The sequence below is a fragment of the Natrix helvetica genome (assembly GCF_964273705.1).
Source record: "Natrix helvetica genome assembly, chromosome: 2".
In the NCBI taxonomy this organism is placed as follows: Eukaryota; Metazoa; Chordata; class Lepidosauria; order Squamata; family Natricidae; genus Natrix; species Natrix helvetica.
The window spans coordinates 285577322-285586084 of NC_138552.1; positions in this window are offsets into that span (position 1 = coordinate 285577322).

The following is an 8763-nucleotide window of genomic DNA, read 5'->3' on the forward strand; positions in this document are numbered from 1 at the left end:
CAGAGGAACGCACCATGGAGATGGGGACGATCCGAAGCAGCAGCTTTTGCCGCAGTAAAGCGCCTGCTCACCACTGACTCGCTGTTAGTCCAATACAGCCAGACACTACCGCTGGTATTGACCTGCGACGCATCACCTTTTGGAGTTGGCGCAGTCCTCAGCCACAGGATGCCTAACGGGAACGAAGCACCCATCGCCTTCTACTCTAGGACTCTTTCATCGGCCGAGAGGAACTACAGCCAGATGGACAGGGAAGCGTTAGCTGCTGTAGCTGGAGTAAAACGTTTCCATGAATACCTCTATGGCCGCGATTTTGAACTAATTGCAGATCACAAACCGCTGCTGGGACTTTTGGCGGGAAACCGCCCCACTCCAGTCTCCCTCTCTCCACGCATGACCAGGTGGACTGTTTTCCTGGCTGCGTACTCATACAAGTTAATCCATCGACCGGGCTCCACTCTAGGACACGCAGACGCACTCAGCCGTTGCCCACTACTGGACCTTTTGCCAGACCCCACTCCCGAAGTACCGGTGTTGCTCATTGACTGTTTGGACTCAGGACCGGTTTCTTCCTGCGACGTTGCAAGGTTCTCCTCTAAAGACAATATAATAAAGCAAGTTCAAACTTGGGTTTGGAGGGGGTGGCCGAAGGGAAACGTGGGCCCGGAATTCAAAGTGTTTTGGTCGAAACGGGACGAACTCTCAGTGTTACAAGGTTGTTTATTGTGGGGGGATCGAGTTGTTATTCCTTATGCCTTACGTAGAAATGTGTTAGATGCATTACATGTTGGGCATCAGGGGATCGTTAGGATGAAGGCTTTAGCGAGAAGTTACGTTTGGTGGCCAAACATGGACAAAGAGATAGAGGAGTGGGTGGCCACTTGCGATCCATGCCAAGAATCGAGACCAGCACCCCCGGAAGCGCCCGCCACAGAATGGAAAAAGCCGAAAGCACCCTGGTCGAGAATACACATCGACTTCGCAGGGCCAGTTCAAGGTCAGACTTTCCTTATAGTTGTGGATGCATACTCCAAATGGCTAGAAGTAGTCCTAATGACTTCAACCACAGCAGAGGCAGTCATTAAGGTTCTACGGCGACTTTTCGCCACTCATGGCTTGCCCGACCTCCTGGTCTCCGATAACGGGCCCCAATTCACGGCCATGCAATTCGAAACGTACTTAGCAGGTCAGGGAATTCGGCATGCCCTCGTCGCGCCATTCCATCCGGCATCAAATGGACAGGCGGAGAGGATGGTGCGATCCGCAAAAGAGGCCCTCGCTAGGATGGGTCCAGGTGATTGGCAAACACGCATTGACCATTACCTCCTAATTCAGCACATCACCCCCAGCGCAACGACGGGTAGGAGCCCCGCTGAAATGCTCATGGGCCGCCGTCTACGGTCTCACCTGGACCGTCTTCACCCCAATTACTCTGCCACAGCACCCCCAGACTCCACAAGCAAAATTCGGAGTTTTAGCATAGGGGATTCGGTATACGCCCACAACTATGCAGGGGGAACATTGTGGATGCCGGCAAAGGTCATTGGCATCACGGGTCCACGATCATATCTGTTAGAACTGGAAGATGGGCGGAACTGGAAAAGGCACATCGATCAACTCCGGGGTCGCCTGGCGCACTCAGACCTACGAACCGAGAACGAAAGCTACCTACCGATGCAAAGTCAGCCACTCGAGAGCCCCAACACAGAGAACTATGACACCTGCGAGCCCAGGACAGAACAAGAGGTCGAGCGCGAAACGGAACAACCCCCAAGCAACGTAAGCGAGCAGACCCCCGAACGCCAAAGCAACGAAAGCCTGCAAACCCCAGAACTCGAAACAAAGAAAGCAACTGATCCTGCAACTACTTCTGACCAACCCGAACTGCGACGTTCCACCCGAGTAAGGCAAACGCCAACATACCTTAAGGACTACATAACAAACCGCAATGTTCCGTCTAAGAGGGGAGGGGTGTTAGATATTAACATATATCGGTACAAGTCTCCTCTCTGGTCCGCTGCTACAGCGGGAAACAGGTATCGCTCTGATTGGTCGAGAGGCGTACCCGATCCCTATAAAAGGGGAACCCTCCGACCACAGAGCAAGCTGGATCACTATTACTACTAATAAAGAGCTGTTAAGTCACTTCGTGTCCACAGTCTGTTCTCTCGTTGCCCAGATCCAACACACAGCATTCCAGAAACCAGGCTACGCAAAACAAGTGAAGGCCCATCCAGGGATGCAGGTAGCACGAGCAACCACACCCCCTCCGATCTGCAGAAAAATCTCTCTCCATGGAACCAGTCCCTGGTGCCCAAAAGGTTGGGGACCGCTGTTCTAGCATCAATACAGAGTTGGAAGGGACCTTGGAGGTCTTCTAGTCCAACCCCTTGTGGCAGTAACCGAAAGACTTGCTGGCCAGCACACATGTGTGTGCTGGAAACCAGAAGTTTATTTTCCAGTGCATGAATCTCCCCTGGTCAGATCCTCTTCCTGGTTGCAGCCCAGACGAGCGCGAAGTGCTTCACCATCACTGCCCTATACCATTCTAAGGGGACGCGGTGGCTCAGTGGCTAAGATGCTGAGCTTGTCGATCAGAAGGTTGGCAGTTTGGCGGTTCGAATCCCTAGTGCAGGGGTGGCGAACAAGTTCGACAAAAAGAGCCAAAATTTTAAACTGTGAGAGTCAGAGAGCCACACCACGCAGTGACCTGCCAAAACAGACCCGGAAGCAATGTTCCCTCTAATTTTTTTTCGATGTGAGCAGAAAAGTATAGTGTTTGAGCGGCACAGTTTCATGCATGAGCACCCGAATTTTTTTCACAGATGTCACCTAAGACAACAACGAAATCAGTATTATTTGAAACTCAAAGTTATGTTTCTTCAAGGTACCCGCTTAATTCAAAGTGTTATATAATATCAGTATCATTTAACAACGCTCCTGCTTAGCAACCAAAATGTTGGCTCAGAAACTCTGGCATTTGAAGCACGCAACTCTTAAAGCTGTCAAGTTACAAGACCCTTGCACCCCTAACCCTTTAGGGAAAAAAAAACCCAGGGGTCTTCAAACCTGACAGCTTTAACACTTGTGGACTTCAACTCCCAGAATTCCTCCTCCAGTCATGTTGCAGCGACGTCATCTGCGTGGATCTGCTCCATCTTTGCTTTCTTCATTGTGGGCAGGGCTTCTGCTGAAGATGCCGACGAGTACGAGTTGCCACCAGAATAACTGCTGCTACCTCCTCCTCCTCCTCCTCCAACAGAATCACCAGATTTGCTCCTGAGCTCAGCGCTGGGTTACCTCTGCCCCCTCCCCCTCCTCCGTGCTTTTGATGAGCCATGAGGCTTTTTTTCCCCTGCTCCCCCCCCCCCGCCTTCCTACTGGCTCCTCAAAAGCACGGCGGAGGAGGAGGAGGGGGCAGGGGTAACCCAGCGCTGACTGAGCTCAGCTGCTCCGAGCGGAGGGGAGGCGCCGCTGCCACGCGCGTAGATGCCGGCTGGAACTTTGGCGGCTTCATCTCAGCGGCAGCGCCGGGCGGCAAATCCGGCAGTGCTGCCTGTTAGAGGAGGATGAGGAGGAGGTGGCAGCAGTTCTTCCGGTGGCGGTGGGGGCTTTGGGGCTTCACAACTAGCCTCAGTCGCCCCGTGCTCCTCAAAGCAAGTCTGGGGAAGTCCTTTGCAGGCAGCCCGTTCTAGCTGCCTGCAAAGGACCTCCCCAGCTTCCGAAAGGGAGCGTGCGATCCGAGCCACAGTATAGTAAATAATGACAAGAGGCAAAGAGCCTCATTTATTTTGGCCGGGAGCCGCATGCGGCTCGCGAGCCGCGTGTTCGCCACCCCTGCACTAGTGCAAGAAAATCATTTAAAAACTTACATTATTCAAGAGAAGCTTTTTTGTGTTATAAAATGGCCTCTATACAAATGTTCTCATATTGCATAAAACATAAGTCCCAGATCCAATGTTCTGAGGTAGATACTCCTAGCTGTAACTGCATATCGGAAAAGGTTGACTCTAATCAAAGAAATAAAATAACATGACAGCCGCAGTCCTAGTGAAGGCAAATTTGATAGATTTGACACCACAATCCTTTGAAATCCTAAGAGGGGGGATGTAAACTCCAAACTCGTGATTGGCACCTAATGGAACTTGCAAATTAGAATCAAATACTTTATTCCTCTGTTCTGGAAGAAAAAACAAATTTGTTGTTGTAGTTGCAAAGTCATGTCCAACTCATTGTGACCCCATGGACAACGTTCTTCCAGGCCTTCCTGTCCTCTGCCATCCTCTGGAGTCCATTTAAGCTCACACCGACTGCTTCGGTGACTCCATCCAGCCACCTCATCCTCTGTCATCCCTTTCTTCTTTTGCCCTCAATCTTTCCCAGCATTAGGCTCTTCTCCCAGTGAGTCCTTCCTTCTCATTAGGTGGCCAAAGTCTTTGAGTTTCCTCTTCAGGATCTGGCCTTCTAAAGAGCAGTCAGGGTTGATCTCCTCTAAGGACTGACCAGTTTGATCGCCTTGCAGGAGTCTTCTTCAGCACCATAGCCCAAAGGCCCTAATTCTTTGGCGCTCAGCCTTCCTTATGGGTGATTGACTTCTCTGCAACCAGATAAAGTTTGAGTTTCATCATCCCTTGTAGTGGAATATGAAAATGAATTGCATTTATCAAGTCAGAACCCCCGAAATGTTTTTTACACACCGTGAAGTTCTAAATGCAGAGTAAAAAAATATGGGCACATCGATGAGACCGGCCCCCTTTGAAATTTGCATTTGGCCAAAGTTTACAGTTCAGTTGTTCATCCCCCAAACATGTACAAAATCTCCATAAATGAGTAATTAGATACCTAATTAAATGGTAATTAAAATGGTTTTCTCAGCAGGGCAATTTGGCATGCAACGTTGCATGCTGGGTCGGGCCAAATGGCGGGAAAAAAATTCATACAGTGAAGAGACCTGTTTTTATTGTTTCTTTGTCCTTGAAAACAGAATCAAAAAGGAGCTTCCTTTCTAGCAGAACCACACAGAGTGAGATAAACATGATGAAAACCTGTAAGTACAACCTTAAAATGAAAGAAGAAAACCGTTTCTTCCACTGTAACGGGGACACTGTCATCCAGAAAAAAGCTAATTAGCTGGGCTGAACCAGAAACATCCCTGCAGTTCAGTGGATCACCACACGGGGCAGTATCACACCAGGTAGTGTTTTTTTCCCATGATGGCTACAGTTCCCCTCCAAAAACCAGGGCAATCAGAGCAATATTTTCCTCCATTGCACCCAGCTATGCTGACTGACTTTAAATGGTGTATCCTGAGGAGCCATCTCGCCCTGATGGGGATAGCTCGTTCCAGACAGTCTAGCACAGGGGTGTCAAACTCAAGGCCCTGGGTCCTGATCCGGCCTGCCAGGTGCTTAGATCTGCCCACGAGGCTGTCCTGGAAACAGAAAAGGAGCAGCCCACGGTGTCTCTGCCAGAGAAACGGATGCCATCCCGTGAGGGCCGTTGGCCATTCCAAGGTCACCTTGTGGAATGTGGTACCATCCAGTCCACACGACCAGGGATTGTTTACCACGACAATTTGTTTGAATGCTCTTGGACGGTGAACGATAACTAAGGGGAAAGGAGGGAAAGGGGGAAAGTTAACTAGATGCTTTGGGCGCAAAACTTCAGATCCGGCTTTGCTATGTTGTAACAGCTTGACTTTAGTAAAGTATACTTTTGTTACTCATGAGTTTGAGAGCCTTTCTTTCCTAACTGAAAAGTTGGGACAGCTGATACTTACTGATTTTCTTCCTAATATCCTTCCTGAAAATGGGGAAGTTAGAACTGGTTGTTTACGTCAGTGTTTCGCAATCTGAGTAACTTGAAGATGTATGGACTTCAATTCCCACAATTCCTCCATGCTGGCTAGGGAATTTTGGGAGTTGAAGTCCACACATCTTAAATTTGCTGAAGTTGAGAAAAACTGTTTACATAACGGTCTCCAGAGCCTTTATCTGTCTGGGAGCCATCTCTTACAACCTCTCTTATTTTCTTTCCTTTTCTTCTCTCTTTTCTCTCCCTCTTTCCTGCTCCTTTCCTTTTCTCTCTCTTTCCCTTCTTTTCCTCCATCTTTCTCTCCCTCTTCTCTTTATCCCTTTCTTCCACTACTTCCTCTCTACCCTTCCTCTCTCCTTTCTGTCTTATTACTCCCCCTCCCATTGAATGTTTCATAAATACATCCATCTCGGCGTTTTCCCCCAGTCCCCTACTCCTGCATCTGTCAAAGAAAAACCAGCCACTTCTACATTGAGGCAAAGTTTTCTATTTATCCGGAGAGTTTGGAAAAATAATGTGAGGACCTAATTGCTCTTAAAAGCTTCAGAGGTTCACCAAAGCCAGAGAATCACCTCCATTAGCAGAAGTATTGATTTATTCTCCATCAAGTTTTTCTCTGAGTGAAATTTGTGGATGTTGGCTATAGTCTATCCTGAAAACTTAATGGGCAGGGTTCAGCTGAAGCAATTCACTAGGTCACCTCTGATTCCTTGCCCTACTTAGCTGGACAAAGAGTTCTGGGCAACTGGAATGGTAGAACAATGGAACATGGAACAATATTTTCTCATGCTTTGAGTCAATCCTTAAGGAACCCAGTGTTGCCTTAGAATTTCAGGGGTGGGCTGCTGGGGATTCGCAGGGGTTCGGGAGAACCTCTAGTTAAGATTCTGTGCAGTTTGGAAAACCCCCAAATTCCACTCCTGGCTGGCCCCGCCCACCCCTCCCCTCCCAGGAGTCCCTATACGGCCCATTTTGGATGCAGGTAAGTGCAGGGTGCGCGCAGAAGCTCGGGGAGGGCAAAGAAATGGCCTACCGGAAGATTGGGATGCATCCCACCCGCCATGGTGCAGGAGGCCAACTAGCCATGCCCATCATGGCAACGCCCACCCAGCAACCAGGCAGAGAACCTCTCGCTAAAACTTTTGAAGCCCACCCCTGCCTTAGATTCTACTAGGAATTCTGGACCAAAAGACAGGACAAGAAGCAAAGGATGGAAACAAATGGAGGAGAGAAGCAACTTGGAATTAAGGAGAAAAGAAGAGGGAGTCGAACTATTCTCCAAGGCACCTGAGGGTAGGACAAGAAGCAATGGGTGGAAACTAATCAAGGAGAGAAGCAACTTAGAACTGAGGAGAAACTTCCTGACAGTGAGAACAATTTATCAGTGGAACAGCTTACCTCCAGAAGTTGTGAATGCCGCAACACTGGAAGTCTTTAAGAAGATGCTGGATAGCCATTTGTCTGAAACAGTAAGGGGTCTCCTGCCTAGGCAGGGGGTTGGACTAGAAGACCTCCAAGGTCCCTTCCAACTCTGCTATTGTACTACTATTAGAAACTTCCTAACAGTGAGGACAATCAACCAGAGGAACAGAAGTTATGGGTGCTTCATCACTCGAGGTTTTTAAGAAAAGACTAGTCAGCCACTTATCTAAAATGGTAAAGGGTCTGCTGCTTGAGCAGAGGGTTGGACTAGAAGACCTCCAAGGTCCCTTCCAGCTCTATTCTGATTCATATTTCAATGTAGCTTGACAATAGCAGGGAAAAACCCAAATTGGAACAAACAAATTTGTGCTGTATTTGTTTTCCTTTGTTTGTTTTCCAAAATAACTAAAGGGTCTCTTCTAAGGCTAGATAAATGTGACTAATAATCAATTAGTCAATAATCAATTAGTCAATAATCAATAATCAAATCAATTAAGCTATTGTTTTAAAAAACCTGGTAGAGCTTAGCTAACCTATTTGAGTAATGGGCTGTATTTAAACAAATCTTCCTTTTAATTGATACAGGTAGTCCTCAACTTACAACTATAATGGAAACTGCCCATTACACTTGTAAGGTGTGACAATTGTAAAGTGGGTCATGGACTGACCTGATTTTACAACCTTTTTTTTTGCACCAGTCACTAAGCAAACACGGCAGTCATAAAACGAACATACTACTTGCATGTTCTTCAGACAATCTTAACATTTTCAGTTTTGCTTCCTTGCAGTCCCCATCCATCTTTTTCTCGTTCTGCAAATAGACCAACATCAATCAATCGATCAATCAATCAGAATAGAGTTGGAAGGGACCTTGGAGGTCTTCTAGTCCAACCCCCTGCTCAAGCAGAAGGCCCTATGCCATTTCAAACAAGTGACTGTCCAATTTCTTCTTTAAAACCTCCAGTGATGAAGCACCCACAAATCCTGAAGGCAATAGTCCTCACTGTTAGGAAGTTTCTCCTCAATTCCAGGTTGCTTCTCTCCTTGATTAGTTTCCATCCATTGTTTCTTGTCCTGCCTTCTGCTGCTTTGGAAAATAGGTTGGACCCCCCCCCCCCACCCCGGTCATGGAACATTTGAAACCACCTTCTGCCTCATATCTTTTCAAATCTTGAAAGACCGTAGCGTAGCCATAGGATGAATTAATTCTTTTCTTTGAACCAAGCATACCAACAACTGCTTCAACGTTCCATGTTGGCCTTGGCTTCCAAGAAGCTCACTTTTCCCTGGGCTTCTTCCAATTTCTCGGGGCCCCTGTTTTAAAACAAAGCCCTTGAACTACCCACAGTTTATTTATTTTTTTACTTCTAGCAACTCTACAAGAAAAGAATGTTCTAAGTTCCCACCACACTCCAGAAGGCCAAACCCTTCAGTGTATTGCACATTTGGAATGGATCCAGTTATGTATTAAAAGTATATAGCAGTGATGGCTAATCTTTTTGCCATTGCGTGCCAAAACTGAGGGGA